This window comes from Peromyscus maniculatus, chromosome 18 (assembly GCF_049852395.1).
Source record: "Peromyscus maniculatus bairdii isolate BWxNUB_F1_BW_parent chromosome 18, HU_Pman_BW_mat_3.1, whole genome shotgun sequence".
NCBI lineage: Eukaryota > Metazoa > Chordata > Mammalia > Rodentia > Cricetidae > Peromyscus > Peromyscus maniculatus.
Window position 1 is genome coordinate 16,457,802 of NC_134869.1, and position 15,900 is coordinate 16,473,701.

The window sequence follows — 15,900 nt, forward strand, 5'->3', positions numbered from 1 at the left end:
GATGCCATGGGTATACCTTCAGAACTAATTTTAGTGATGGAAGTGAGGGGGCTTCAAGACAGGGTTTCACAGTGCAGTTTTGGAGCCTGTCCTGGATCTCACTCTGCCCAGGCTGGCCTCGAACTCTCAGAGATCTGCCTGGCTCTGCCTCCCGAGTGCTGGGATTAAAGGCATACGCCGCTGCCTCCCGGCCGGCAGTTTTGTTTTTAACTCTGCTGTAGAATTCCAAAGTAGAGAATATTTTTTTCTCATATTCTGTATAAGTGAAGGTCAGGAAGTTAGGCTAGGAAGTCTGTTCCTAATTACCATTTCCAAGCTTTATTCCAACAATCCGTTGTTCCTCTGATAGCCTTTGCTAGCTTCACGGCTTCCTTTACCAACTTTGCTGATGTTTGCCAGAAGTTAACTTTGGTTTATTTTTGGCCAGAGGACCTTGCCCTGTGTTGCTCAGAATGGCAGTGAATCCGAGGGCTAAGGGCTCCCCGACCCAGCTCAGCAGGGGCACCTCACGGTTCCCTTTGAGCTCCGCCTTAGTCTGTGTGACGTCAGCAGGGGGTGACCTGAGCAGCACCAGCAACCGCCCCTGCCCCTGGGTCACCTTCTTACCACCACGCTGCCCCTGCCTTTGGCCTCACCCACGTGGTTGGACCCGACCTTCATCAATAATTGCTGTCCTCCTCCATCTCTGTTTCAGGATCCCAACTGTTAACGACTAGGCTTTGTGCTCACCTAATGTGTTGTACTCTCTTTCCTAGTTACAACGTCCCACACAGCTGGGTGGGGTCACCAGCATTGAGGGGGCTGAGGCAGGAGCATAGCAAGTTTGATGTCAGCCTGAGCTACATAGCAAGAGAGACCTTGATTTAGTAACAGAAGATTGAGTATCTTATTGCCTAAAATAGAAAAAAAATAAGTATTTCTATTGAAATGGGTACTAAACTAAGAAAAATCCTTAAAATACAAGTGATGTGCCGGGTGGTGGTGGCGCACGCCTTTAATCCCAGTACTCGGGAGGCAGAGCCAGGTGGAGCTCTGTGAGTTCGAGGCCAGCCTGGACTACCAAGTGAGTTCCAGGAAAGGCGCAAAGCTACACAGAGAAACCCTGTCTCGAAAAACCAAAAAAAAAAAAAAAAAAAAAAAATACAAGTGATGCCTAAAACCTTGAGAATCAATGGAAAAATATTTGGGAGTTAATGGAAAGGTTTAAAACAAGATTTGGTGCAATTATTTTGTCATAAAGCTTTTTTTGCTTTAATTTTTCTGTTGCTGTTAGGGGTTGAATTGACATTCTGTACATACAACGTAACCACATTCTCATTCCCAAAGCTTTATTTTTTTTCAACCATTTGGATAACTGCATCCCTTTTTCATGCTATTCATGTGCACTTGACTTTTTTAAAAACTGTTTTACATGGGATTGGTTGTGAACTTCAGGATTTCACATTACTCATCCCTAATGACTTATTCCTGCCACTATGTCCCATTTCCTACAGACTTTACAGCTTCAGAGTCACCACAAACTGATGACCAAGTGCTCAAAACTAGCCTTTGGGGGACATTCCAGATTTAAACCATAACAAAAACCTCATAATATATACATACACATGAGGAAATGCTGCAGGGCCATAGAAACATATTATTGACATTTTTTTGAGTGTGCCAGGTGTGGTGCTTCTTGCCTTTAATCTCAGCAGTTGAGAAGCAGGAGCTAGTGGAGCTGTGAGTTCGGAGCCAGCCTGGTCTACATTCTGAGTTCCAGCCACAGCTACGCAATAAGACCTTGTCTCAAGGGGGAAAAAGGTGGGGGCAGGGAATGGTGGCACATGGCTGTGATTCTTGCGCTTGGAAGGCCGACTGTGCATTAAAGGCCAGCCGAAGCTACATAGCTGGTATCAAGAGAATCAAGTAGTCCTGGAGCGATGGTTCCGTTTCCACACACAGAACCAACACAGAGGTGGATGGAGGGAGAGACCTGACGCCACAGAGTTGTTCTCTGACCTCTCTATGCCCCCTACATCAGGCACGTGCAAACACTACATCATCACCACCACCACCACCATCATCATCATCATCATCATCATCATCATCAATAAGTTAAAACCCATGCACGGACTGGAGCGGCGGCTTAGCAGATAAGGACACTTGCTTTTTCAGAGGACTGGAGTTCAGTTCCCAGCATCTACATCAGCTTACAACTGCCTATAACTCCAGTTCACAGAAACCCGGTGTCCTATTCTGAGCCCTGCAGGTATGACAAATCCACAGAGAAAACATTTTTTAAAATTAAAAAAAAAAAAAAAAGCAAAGGGAAGGAAAGAATACTGTTAGTCGTTTGTTGTCACACCGACACTGTATCTGAGCCAACCAGCCTACAGAATGAAAGGATCGTGTTGGCTCACAGTTTCAGAGCTTTCAGCCGTGATTGGCTGTGACAAGGCATAAACATTACCACAGAAGGGCGTGGTGGAGGAAAACTCTCACCTCATGCCTCATGGCAACTGAGAAGCAGAGAGACGGGAAGGCAGGAGAAACAAGATATACTCTTCAGGGGGCTGGAGAAGGCTCCGTGGTTAAGGCATTTGTTTTGTTTTGTTTTTTTGCAGAGGACTTGGGCTCAATTCCCAGCACCCACATGGCAGCTCACAACCGTCCTTAACCCCAGTTCCAGGGGATCCAACACCTTCTTGTGAATTGAGGGCACCAGGCACAAATGTAATTCACATACCTACATGCAAGCAAACATTGATACACATAAAATAAATAAAAACAAATCTAATACATATCCACCTACGTACTAGCCCATTCAGGATAAACTAATCTATGGCTTAACCCCACCAATGAAGTTAGTGCTTTCAACGGAGCCTGTAGCTGTGGACCAACCTTCCAACATATGGGCCTTTGGGGACATTTCATATCAAAACCATAACAAACACTAAATTAGTACTGGCCGTAACGTTCATAGTATTTCCACTGTGGGAAAGGGGGTCACGAGATGGCTCAGCAGGTAAGGGTGCTTGCTGCTGTTCCCCATGACCTGAGTTCGGTCCCCGGAACCCTCGAGATGGAAGGAAAGAACCGATACGTTGTCCTCTCCCTCCCAAAGGCAGGCCTTAGCACAAGTGCCTTTCCCTAACAAAGCGGTTCCGGTGGGCAGAGAGGCACAGGCAAATTCTTCTTCTCCTATATTTTCCAAGATTTCTACAGTGAACATGCATACCTTAACAGGTAAAGGTACCTGTTACCACGTCTGATCCCTGGTAAAAGGAGAGAAGTGAGTCCCGCAGGCTGTTTTCTCACTTCCACAAGCATGACAGCACCAGCCTCCCACCCCCACAAAAACAAACAAACGTGATTAAGAAAAACTAAAATAGTGTGAGAACTGAGTGTGGTGATTCATGCTTGTCCTAGAAACAGGAGGCTGAGGCCAGCAGATGACAAGTTGGAGGCCAGTGTGGGCTACATACTGAGATCCTGCCTCAAGAGAAAAACAGGGCCGGGCGTTGGTGGCGCACGCCTTTAATCCCAGCACGCGGGAGGCAGAGCCAGGAGGATCTCTGTGAGTTCGAGGCCAGCCTGGGCTACCAAGTGAGCTCCAGGAAAGGCGCAAAGCTACACAGAGAAACCCTGTCTCAGAAAAAAGAGAGAGAGAGAGAGAGAGAGAGAGAGAGAGAGAGAGAGAGAGAGAGAAACAAAACCTACCCCAATCCCTACCTAAAAACACCAAAAAAACAAACAAATAAACAAACAAACAAAACTGAGAAATTAAGGGATCACTTGGCCAATCAGAATTCAAAGTCTGTCCTCCATGTTGCACATTTAAAAATCCATTTAATCAGCTTATCCAGAGACTATCCGTTTTAGGTAAGTGACTTAAAATAATCTCAGAGGAAAGAGGTTATTAATCAGGTGATACACAACCAGATCATACTGTACTTGTAGCTCTATCCCTTTTCAGGATAAACAATACTAGATCATTTTTTAACGAACAAGCCCCAAGTCATAAAGTGACTACGTGTCAAGAGTTTGAAAAGCCAGGGGCTGGAGAGACAGCTCAGTGGTGAAGGGTGCTTGATTTCCTTCCAGAGGTCCTGGACTGTTTCCAACAGCCATGTCAGGCAGTTCACAATCCGAAACTCCAGTTCTAGGAACCTTGAAGTCCTCTAAAGCTTCTGAGAGCACCCCCCTAACACACACACACACACACACACACACACACACACACACACACACACACACACCAATATATATATATATATCTGAAGAGTCAAATATGGATGTGTGTATTCCTGAGTTTCTCTCGACAAGCCATCCCCATATAATGAATATAGGCTAGTTAAAAATGCAGTGTTAGATTGCTTCTAAATTATACTAAGCCACCCAATTAACCATTCTAAGAAACTACACAGATCCAGCTTAGAGGAAAAGCTAGGACCTGTGAAATGATAGTTTTGAAAGAAAAAATAGTAATTGGCCAGGTGGTGTTGGCACAGGCAGGCCTTTAATCCCGGGATTCCGGAGGCAAGGGTAGGCAGATCTCTTTTTGAGGCCAGCGTGGTGTGTACATGGTGAGTTCCAGAACAGCCAGAGCTACACAGTGAGCTTCTCTCTCAAACAAACATACAAACGATAATATCCAGGTACATATATTTGCCCTAGTTAGCTCTGTCAATTTCACAAAGCCTAGGGTCAGCTGAGAAGTCTCACCCGATGAGGGATGTCCAGATTAGATTAGCCTGTGGATCTGTCTGAGGGGAACTGCCTGGTTAATTGATGTAGGCCAGCCCAGGACCACTGCAGGCAGTCTCATTTTGAGAGCAGGTGGTCCTGGGCTGTGTAAGAAAGCCAAGCATGAGCCCGAGGGTTCCAGAAAGCAGCGTTTCTCTGTGGTTTGCTTCAAGTTCCTCCTCGAGTCCCTGGTCTGATTTTCCTCAGTGATGGACTGTGATGTCTAAGTTGAAATAAACCCCTTCCTTCCCCCAGTTGCTTTGGTCAGAGTGTTTTATTGCAGCAAACGGAAGGCCACGGCTTTCCAGTTCACATGCATTTTCATGTATTTGGACTTACTTGACACCCTTAGCTTGTAAGATGAACAGCATGGCCAGTCTTATCTGCCTGTTATTCCCAGGGTGCTGTCCAGAAAAAGGCTAGGCCATGTTCTGTGTTCTCTGTGATCTTGTTACAGTCGTGAATGACAAAATTATGAATGACTCTAACAGCTCTGCATTTCCCTAAGAATAAATCATAAGGCCACAAGCTCCTGTAGTCTCCCTCTCATCCACCTCTCCCTCCGGTCCTTTCCCTGTGGAAGGAGGCAACGTGGGCTTCTTTTGAGGGTGGCTGCCTTCTGCTATCTCAACACGAACTTTCTATGTGCACACATCCTTGACATGCGTCCAGAAGCATGACGTCAGTCCGACTGCATTAGCACTCCATCTAATCGACTCATTTTTACTTAATCAACTCTTTAAAAGCCCTGTCTCCAAATAGCCACATTCTGAGTTACTGAGGATGGGGGAAGGAGCGAGTTAAGGCTCGACCGTGAAAACTTTGGATAGACAATTAAGTGTTGAACTAAATCTACCTTTCCCCTACGTGTGCACTTTCCTGTTACAGTACTTCTTTATCCCAGCTTGAACCAAACACGTTATTTCATTTGTAGAAACGTTAACCCTTTTGGTGCAGACAGAACCGGTTGTATCACCTTGTAATGGGCTGTATGACCCGGGGCAGAGTTAGTGTGTCTGTTTTATGTCTCCACTCCAGTTTGTTCCATTCATGGGCACTTAACTCCAACATGTGGCACCGGGTGGCTTAAAATGTTTTCTGCTGCTCAAAGTCTGTAACATTTACGCGATCGTACTTGCTTTCAAAAAGCAAACAGATTAAATCCATTTTTGGAGAAACTGTCTGTACCGCAAAATTGCGTAATTGCTGTGAAAAACAATGCTTAACGCAGAGCAGTAAGACCATTTCTCAAGTCATAAATGACAAAAAAAGACCCCAAACACACAAACAAAAACCCTCACTTTGCAAGGCCTAAAAACGGCCTTCAGGAGCTATGATATTTGGTAAACCTTATTTCTCAGCAACTGAAGTATTACGGTGACTTCTGAACGAAACCTTAAAGCACAAAAAGCAGTTTCGAAAAATGGCGGGAACACACCGCGGCTCGCACTAAGCTGGTGAATTCAAAAGTCAAAAACAAAACCAAAACAAACAAAAAAAGAGCCATGACCCCGACGTGATTCGAACACGCAGCCTTCTGATCTGGAGTCAGACGCGCTACCGTTGCGCCACGAGGTCCTGCTGGGCTGTGGCTCGCGCGGTTTCTTAGGACTCCGAGACCATGGCGGTTTTGCGCCCGCCCCGCGCGTCCCTCCGCCGCCGCCGCCTCTCACTCCGGAGCTGGCGGAGCCGGTTCTCTCGGCGCCCGGCTCTCCCCGACAGCTCGCTCTCCGTCTAGGTCGGGAGGTCACCAGCGGAGGCGGGAGACTGGGGTTCGCGCCTAACCCGGGTCGGCGGGATGGCAGGGAACCCGCACTTCCGCCTCTTCCCCCACCCCACCACCCCCGGCCACTTCCGGCCTGGCCGCCCCGCCCCTCCCCTCCCCCACGCGGCCGGTCTGCGCGCCCAGGGAGGGCCCTGCCTTTGTAATCTGGCGGGACGCCACTGCGCACGCGCGGGCCTGCGCCACACGGCGCCTGCGCACCGGCCCCGTCCCTTAGCCGCCCCTCCTTCCCCCAGCGGAGTCCCCGCGCTTTCTTTTCCTGCCCCCGCGCTAAGCGTTTTCTCTGCGAGAGAGCGATCTCTCTTCTCACCGGGGATCGGTGGACTTAAAAAACGAGTGTCCCGGGAGGGACACGGTTTGGGGTTTAAACACAATTCTTCCGCAGGCCGGTAAAAAAAAAACAAACAAGTCGATCTCCCCGTCGGGGAATTGAACCCCGGTCTCCCGCGTGACAGGCGGGGATACTAACCACTATACTAACGAGGAGCCGTGAGCGGCTCCCTTGCCAGGTGTCTCCTAAAGGAGAGATGAGGTTTCTCCAGGTTCCAGCTCCTCCCCCGGGAGGACCGAGGGTGGAAAACTGGACGCCTCGGACTGAATGGCTGTTGCACTTGTTTATCTGGCCATGTTGCTGGTTCTCGCCGTCTCTTTAGAAGAGAGTGCACTTCCAGGTTCACTCCAGCGAACTACGTGAACATTCCTTGGCAGAGCTCTGAGCTCTCCCAATGTGTCAGGCTTTTTGTGTGTGTGTGTGTTTGAGTTAAGCGTGATGAAGGGCATGTGAGTGGAGGTCCTCGCAAATTCGTTATTTCACTTGGAAGTTGAAGGCCAAGTGCATCGTATGGTCAGAGCTGTTCCGAAGTCCCTTGTCTCCTGACACAAAAGGATCCGTGCTCAGGATTAGTTACCTTCAAAAGAAATGTTGCCGATCGACTGACTTCCTATGCCCGTCTTAAGGTGTCTACAACTTCAGAATAACAGAAATAAGTTTGTACACGGCTAAGGAATCCTGCATTTAGAGAATTAAAAACAAAGATGTGCCATCGATTAACACAGGGCCGTGAAAATACACCAACAGGACCAATAGGAGCATTTGGGATACACTAAGCCGTTTCGTAAACAGGATCAAGCCATTTTTTTCCAGGGGAACAAGGAGGGTCTCACTTATCAACTTTTACTTGGTCACCAAGTGCATTTATACAGCCACAGGGAAACAGACACGATTGAAAGGATTCCGGAGCTATGTGGAACTGACAACGCACCAGACACTGTATTAGATGCACTGGGTAGATCCCGACCTCATGGTGCTTACGTTATCGTAGAAGCCAGACAGACAATAACAATATAATATTAGAACTGTCACTCTTGTACCTTCGAGTCCTTTTCTTGCAGTGTGTTAAGAACTAGTGAATTTTTATAGATCACAAATTACATGGCAATTTAAAAAATAACATCTGCTGGCCAAGGCTATTTGTTTAATATAGACAGAAATGGCCATTTCTGAGGTGTGTTTTGGCCCGTTCCTTTTTTTTTCCCACCTCTAACTGTACCAACTTCCTCAAAAAAGCCAAAGCCCTCCATATCCTGTGGCGTGTGCCCACTTCTCACTCTCCAATAACTCTTGTGAGGGCCAAAGGGCCCTTGTGGTAACTCTGGCGATGGCCTTTTCTGGGTAGGATCTAAAGGACTTGCCCAGGTCTCTCAGCTGGCAGAGCTACAAGGAAGCAGGCACCGAGGTCAGCTGGATCACCTGTTCGCCCTGCTCCATAAAGGGAGAAGAGGCGCTCATTGCGAGCTACGCCTGTGTTCACATGTGTTCTTCCTGCACCCTGGGGACACTGAGCAGTACCCTGAGTCAGCTCAGACCCGGGAGCTCGCAGCTCAGCACCTGCTGTCGGTCTTCCTAAAATGGAAAGGAAAAGCTGTTCGTTAACCTGAACCGGGGTTGGGAGATTCCTCACTGTCAGCATTTGGAGAAACCTCTGCTTACAAACAGGGCTGGCAGTGCACAGGACAGGGTCCCCCGGTGCTCTGTGGAGGGAGAGAGCAGAAGGGGCCGTGGATATTATTGGAGTTTCAAGTCCTGGTTGAGCTAGGTAATTCTTTGGCTAGTAATCCTGTCTCACAAAACGGATCCACACTTGTCTCATCATAGGGCTGAAAGAGAGTCTTAGGCAGCGAGACACAGGACGTGAGAGAAAGCTGGGAATCATGTAAGCTCTGGCAGCAAATCCTGGGCTTTGCAGCTTTGATCCATATGTTTATACGTTATATAAGTAAATACCGGCCACGGAGAGAAAAGTTTATAACTAGCATTTGTGTTTATATGACACATGGACCATGCTTGTTCCTGTATTATTATTGACTAATCCTGTATTATTATAGTTGACAGGCAATGTATGGTTACTTATTCATGTACTGAACTTAGTTTTAGATGCATTGGGATATCTCAATGTGTAAAGCCTATCCTTATGGTGCTTTTATTATATTACCAGGCAGGCAAGCAGTAAGCAATATAATAACATGTTAGACATCAGATAATAAACAATATAATAGCATATTAGACATCAATAAGAGCAGATATTGGGAAAATAGTAGCGTAAAATTAGAGAGTGGCTAGTTAAACAGGTTTAATGCATGGAGGTAAGCTTGGTTAAGAAGTGAACACCAGGCTGACAAAATGACTCAGTGGTTAAGAGCATGTACAGCAGCAGCCGAGGACCGGGGTTCTCAGCACCCACACCAGGTTGCTTGTAACCATCTGTAACTCCAGCTCCAAGGGAGCCATCAAGTTCGCTGGCCCTTGTAGGTACTGCACTCATATGAACATATCTCTCCCCACACACATAATTTTAAAAAAAAAAAAAAACAGACACGAATATTTCCCAAGGCTCAGAGAACATGGAGGCAGATAGAGGATGTATAGAAGGGTTGTGAGAGCCGGGCGGTGGTGGCGCACATCTTTAATGTCAGCACTCAGGAGGCAGAGGCAGGCGGATCTCTGTGAGTTCGAAAGTTCCAGGACAGGATCTAAAGCTACACAGAGAAACCCTGTCTTGAAAAAAAAAAAAAAAAGAAGAAGTCTGTACAGACTAAGTCATCAGGATTTCATCATGGATGGGGGAGGGGCTCATAAGGCCCCACCTGTCTGTGAAGGAGATTCACATTCCTCAGTGGTATAGCCATTGAAAAGCTGCCCTTATCCAAGTAAATAATCCCCACCGATGCTTATGGGAAAAACCCTTAAAAAATGTTAAATGTTTGGGGGAATGTTAAAAGGGGGTTAGTGGGAGGAAGGTAAGACAGGAAGGGGAGACATGATCAAAGTATGCTATATATGTGTGTGTGGAACTGAAAATAATAAAAATGTGCCTGTGTGGCCTGGGCAGGTGTCTCCATGACGGGTAAGGTGACCTGCTGACGTCCCACGCAACCTAAGTCAGAAGCTCATTTTTTTTAGTAAAAGGGGGACCTGTAGGGCCCTGCCCCCCCCCCCCCTTTGGGTAACTGTTGCCTTGCTTGCTGACCTTGACCTGGATATCCTACCTGTGCTAATTCCCTGCTGGGTTCCACCCTCCTGAATGCTTAAGGGAAGTTCCTTGTCTGTGTATCCTGCATATTGGGCATTAACAGCTTAGATGCAAGATTGTAAAACATCGGTAGTGAACTTCAGCCCTCTGGGGTTCTCCCATTGTGCTGTAAGCCTGTATTTAAGACCTTTTCCCTCCTTCAATAAACAGCATCCAAAACAATAAAAATGTTTCATTGTTTTTGGTTTTTCAAGGCAAAATTTTTCTGTGTAACAGCCCTGGCTGTCCTGGAACTTGCTTTGTAGACCAAGGCTGGCCTCAAACTCACAGAGATCCACCTTCCTCTGCCTCTCAAAATAAGTAAGTAAGTAAGTAAATAAATAATAAACAAAATAAACAAGACAAGAGAAAAGAGGCAAAAGGTTGGCTGGGTTGAGAATAGACTGTAGGGAGGTAACGAAAACAAGAAGGTTGTTAGTGAAGAAATCTCTTGCAACAATCCACACAGGTGTCCTGGTTTGCTTTTCGGTCCCCGTGATAAAACACAGGGAGGAGGGTTCTTTTATCTGACATGTCCAGTGATCATTCTTCACTGAGGGAAATCAGAGCAGGAACTCAAGGCAGGAACCCGGCAGCAGAATCTAACGCACTCTGAGGATGAATAGCATACTGGATCGCTTTCTAGCTCCCTACTCACCTCATCTTTTAATACGTCCCTGGCCCACCTGCCTAGGGATGGTGCCACCTACAGTGGCCTAGACCCACCCACATCAGTTGTCAATCAAAATCTCTTACAGTCATGGCCCTAGATCAATCTGATGAAGGCAATTTTTCGTTTGGGGTTCCCTCTTCGCAGAAGACTCTAGGTTTGTGTCATGTTTACAATTAAAAACTATCACAATAGGAAACTTATATTTATCTTTTAAAGAAATGGTAACATTGTTTTACTTGGGCTGCTCTTTCAGACCCTAAGGCGGCTCACCGTTTGTCACTATTGTTTTATTCCTGCTTTGGGTGTACAGCTCAAATGCGGTCTTTGAGTTGCTTGCTTTAACCCAGCACTGGGGAGGCAGAGGCAGGAGGATCTCTGTGAGTTGGAGGCCAGCCTGGGCTACAGAGTGAGTTCTAGGACAGCCAAGGGCGACACAGAGAAACCAGGGGGGAAAAGTTGAATGAGAAAATGAGGTCGCGACTGCTCCAAGGTATATGAGGAGTTCTACTGTAGATACCAGGGAGAGCATAGCCAGAGGCATCTGGAAGGGTCTGGACCGAACTGGGCCATGAGAGGAGAGAGAAGAGGCGGGGAGGGGAGCGAGAGAGGAAGAGAAAGAGGGAAGGATGAAAGAGGGGCAGGAGAGGGGACCAGGAGCCCAGAGAGCCAAGCGCACAGAGGGCGCAGGAGCCAAGAGAGCCAAGCGCACCAAGAGGGCGCGCAACCAGCAACGGTCGAGTTATGTAGGGAAGAGGAGCTGGGGGAAGAGAAGGAAGCTCGGGTGCTGGAGAGGTGTAGGAGGGGTAGGGGTGAGGTGTGGGGCAAGAGCTAGGACTCTGCAGCCAGTAGTGGGAATGCGGAGAGATGCAGGGAGAACCTGGCGGCCAGCGTCAGCCTTGATACGTTCAATAGGCAACCTCAATTTTCTACTATATGCGCGTTATCAAAAACAGTCATTTTTTTTAGAAGTTACTTAATACTAGGCAAAACAAACAGCTCAAATGTTCTTCCTTAGCCCTCTGTTGGTTTTTTTGTTTTTATTCTACTGTGGTTTTTTTTTTTTTTTTTTTTTTTTTTTTCATGATTGCGCAGCTTAAGCTGCTTATTTCTAGTCCTCAGCCTGGCGAGGGAGCCAGGGCTAGGGCGAGCGAGGAAGCGGATCCAGCCCTGGGCGGGCAGCCCTTTCCCTGTCCCTTTGTCTCAAAGCCCAGCGTTCCCGGTCTTTTGTTCTCCACACCCACCAGGATCTGAGATTTTAAAGAAAAACAAGAGCCGAGTTTCCTCGCGCCCTCTGGTGTCCCAACGAAGTATAACCAGAAAAAAAAATCCACAACGATCGCGGCCATTTCACGTAACGGAGATGCCCAGAGAGAGGAGAATGTCTGGAATCCGGGAGGAATCACACACCAACAGAATTTATGTGCGGATACCTATTAAAAAACAAACAAAAACCCAACAGTGCCCGTGATGCAGGAGAACTGTAGGTGCTGGGATGTAGCTCTGGTGGTTTTTGCCTGTGCAAAAAAAAAATCTCTGGGTTTGATTCCTATTAATGTCACAAACAAAACTAAAAGCAAAACCTCATAGTAAACAAATCAGCTCTGAAAGCACTTGGCAAGAATTTCTGGGTTCTAGAAGCAAGAAAGTCAAGTAAATCCAATATAAGTCACTATTCTTGTTTTTTTTGTTTTGTTTTGTTTTGTTTTTCGAGACAAGGTTTTTCTGTCTGGCCCTGGCTGTCCTGGATTTCGCTCTGTAGACCAGGCTGGCTTGAACTCACAGAGATCCACCTGCCTCTGTCTCTGGAGCGCTGGGGCTAAAAGTGTGTGCCACCACCGCCCATCTGCAACCTTTTTCTTCAGCACTTAAACCAGCAACAATTTGAATGTCATCACAGAGCTGTGCTTTTAGAATAGGAATAAAAGCAGGATTTTTTTTCTTGTTTTTTTTTTTTTTTTTTTTTTTTTTTAAGATTTTATTTTTGGGGTCTAGAGAGATGACTGTTCTTTTAGAGGACCCAGGTTCAATTCCTAGTGGCTCACAACTCCAGTTCTAATGGGATATGACTTATTCGTATGGTGCACAGACATATATTCAGGCCAAACACACGCACACATCAGATAAAAATAAATAAATCTAAAAACTTTTAAAGTTTGGCTGTCCTGGAACTTACTTTGTAGATCTGGCTGGCCTTGAACTCACAGAAAGTTGCTCACCTCTGCCTCTCCAGTGCTGGGATCAAATCAAAGGCTTGCATCACCAATGCCCCAGCTTTACCTGTCTGTCTGTCTGTCTGTCTGTCTATCTATCTCAGGAATATGAGTGTTGCCTGCACTTATGTGAGCATCATATCTGCCTAGCATCTGAGGGGCCTGGAAGAGGTTGTTGTAAAAAACCTTCTGGTTTTCAAAACTGCCTTGTGGGTTTTGGGAATCGAATCTTCCTCTGGAAGAGTAGACAGTATTCCTAACCATTGAACCATCTTTCCAGCTCCTTGTTCCTTGCTTTTTTGTTTTTGTTTTTGTTTTTGTTTTTTGAGACACAGGGTTTCTCTGTGTAGCTTTGTGCCTTTTCCTGGAACTCACTTGGTAGCCCAGGCTGGCCTCAAACTCAGAGAGATCCACCTGCCTCTGCCTCCCGAGTGCTGGGATTAAAGGTGTGCGCCACCACCGCCCGGCTGTTCCTTGCTTTTAAAGAGGAAACAGATCAAGAGCAAAGAAGTGGAAATCATCCCATCCATGTCCAAATACCCATAATAAATGTATCTTTTCCAAATACTTGAAAACTGACCCCCAAACTGTCAGAGAAGAGCATGAGTCACCAGGACCTCTGATCTTCTTCAGCTGGAGTATGCGGGGCTGGGGGGGGGGGTGGATGAGGGGTGGGGTGGGAGGGTAGGGTGGGGGTAGGGGATGTGAGGGGTTGGGGGGGTGGGGGATAGGGTGGGGAGAACTTTTTTTTTTTTTTACTGAGTTGGGGTAACATTAGGTTGTGCCTGCCTTAGGACTGGACAGGTCGGCAGGACTACTAACCCAGACACGTCAGTAGATGGTTAGCACGGCAGGACAAACAAAAGGCCAAGAGTAGCCTGGCCTTGAGGTGGACCAGTGACCGTCAACAAGAAGGTTCATCTGAGGAGAGGAAACACAAAGGGAAGATGGCCATAAAGAAGGCGAGGCCAAGATGTGGTGCATGGGAGGTCGCCATGGACACTGGATTTTCCTGCATTATTATTATTATTATTATTTTTTTTTTCCAAGACAGGGTTTCTCTGTGTAGCTTTGGAGCCTGTCCTGAAACTCACTCTGTAGCCCAGGCTGGCCTCGAACTCATAGAGAGCTACCTGCCTCTGCCTCCCAAAATCAAGTTATGAGGTGTTTTTTTTTTGTTTGTTTGTTTTAAGATTTATTATATATATAATATTTATTTTCACATGTATGTTTGCCTGTCTGTATGTCTCTGTATCATGTGTGTGCCTAGTGCTGAGGAGGCCAGAAGAAGGTGTCAGATCTCTGGAACAGGAGTTACAGATAGCTGTGAGCCACCATGTGGGTGCTGGGAATTGAACCCTTCTGGTTGTCATTACCCTGTGGGTTCATGGGCATCGAATCCAGATCCTCTGCAAGAGCAGCTGGTGCTCTTAACCACTGAGCCATCTCTCCGGTCTTATGTTGTGAGCTTTTTAAGAAGATATATTTCCCCTTAAAAAATAGATAAATTTTTGGTTTAAATGTTGGGTGGGGGGCTGGAGAAATGGCTCAGGGGTTAAGAGTGCTGACTCTTCTTCCAGAGGACCCGCCAGTTTCGGGGGACCCCAACACCCATGGCAAAAACACAAATGCACATAAAAATAAAATAAAATATATTTTAAAAATGTTGGGTTGGTAAGAGTATAGTTATTATTTGGTACTATAGTTGTATTTGAATAAGTAACACAATGCAGATAGAATGAAATTCCGAAAGTAGCAAAAGGTGTGTAGATAAAACTGTTCTACAGTTCTCTCAATTGACGTCTGCGTTGGCTTGGCAGTTCATCAAGGACTTCAAAAGATTACGGTCTGTTCTGGTTTGCTTCTCTGTGGCTGTGAGAAAACACTCTGACCAAAGGCAAACTTGGGAAGGAAAGAGTTTATTTGGCTTAGAAGTTATGGTCTGTCCTTGAGAGAAACCACAGCAGGATTCTGGAGGCAGGCGCTGATGCAGAGGCCATGGAGGGGTGCTGCTTACTGGCTTGCTCCCCCTGGCTTGCTCAGCCTGCTTTCTTATGCAACCCAGGACCTGCTCAGGGGTGGCACGACCCACAATGGGTGAGAAGCTCCCACATTAATCATTCATCAAGGAAATGTCCCATAGGCATGCCCACAGGCCGATTTGGGTGGAGGTTAACTGTGTGAAGCCAACAAGAACTAACCAGCAGGCTTCCTCTCATTCTCCTGGGTCTGCCTTCCTTCAACCTTTAGCCAATCAACTTTTCCTTTTTACAAATGTCGCTTTGTGGTTACGTGCTAACTCCTGCAGGCGGTAAGACTACTACTAAGATTGGTGCTTGAGTGGAAAACCAGTCCCACGCAACAAACTTTCCAAATTCATTCCTTTAGCAGCAAGGAAGGTTACCCAGAGTTCTGGCAGATGTCTTCTTGTTTGGTGAGCCTGTTCCTGGGTCCCAAGGCGAGTTAGTAGGTGATCATTAAGCAGAAGTCAGCGGACAGCAAGTGACTCTAATATTTTTTTCATTCTCTAGAGCAGTGGGTTCTCAACAGGGGTAGCGTATCAGCTATTTATGCTACGATTCATAGCAGTAGCAAAATTACAGTTATGAAGTAGTAATGAAGTAATTTTACAGTTGGGGGTCACCACACATGAGGAACTGTATTAAAGGGTCGCAACATTAGGAAGGGTGAGAACCATTGTACTAGAGCTCTGTGTTTTTTTTTTTTTTTTTTAAAGATTTATTTATTTATTATGTATACAGAGGAGGGCGCCAGATCTCATTACAGATGGTTGTGAGCCATCATGTGGTTGGCTGGGAATTGAACTCAGGACCTCTGGAAGAGCAGCCAGTACTCTTAACCTCTGAGCCATCTCTCCAGCCCCTCTGTGTTTCTGTGTTGTTTTTAAGAGCCCAAATCCAGCCGGGCGGTGGTGGCACA

The 15,900-nt window shown here is 46.6% G+C and overlaps 2 non-coding genes across 2 annotated transcripts; both read right to left on the reverse strand.

Moving 5' to 3' along the window:
- Positions 1–6,231: 6,231 nt before the first annotated feature.
- On the reverse strand, positions 6,232–6,303 carry Trnaw-cca (transfer RNA tryptophan (anticodon CCA)). The gene has a single exon. It is a non-coding gene; the product is annotated as a tRNA-Trp (tRNA).
- Positions 6,304–6,922: 619 nt separating this feature from the next.
- Positions 6,923–6,994, reverse strand: Trnad-guc (transfer RNA aspartic acid (anticodon GUC)). The gene has a single exon. It is a non-coding gene; the product is annotated as a tRNA-Asp (tRNA).
- Positions 6,995–15,900: the final 8,906 nt, after the last annotated feature.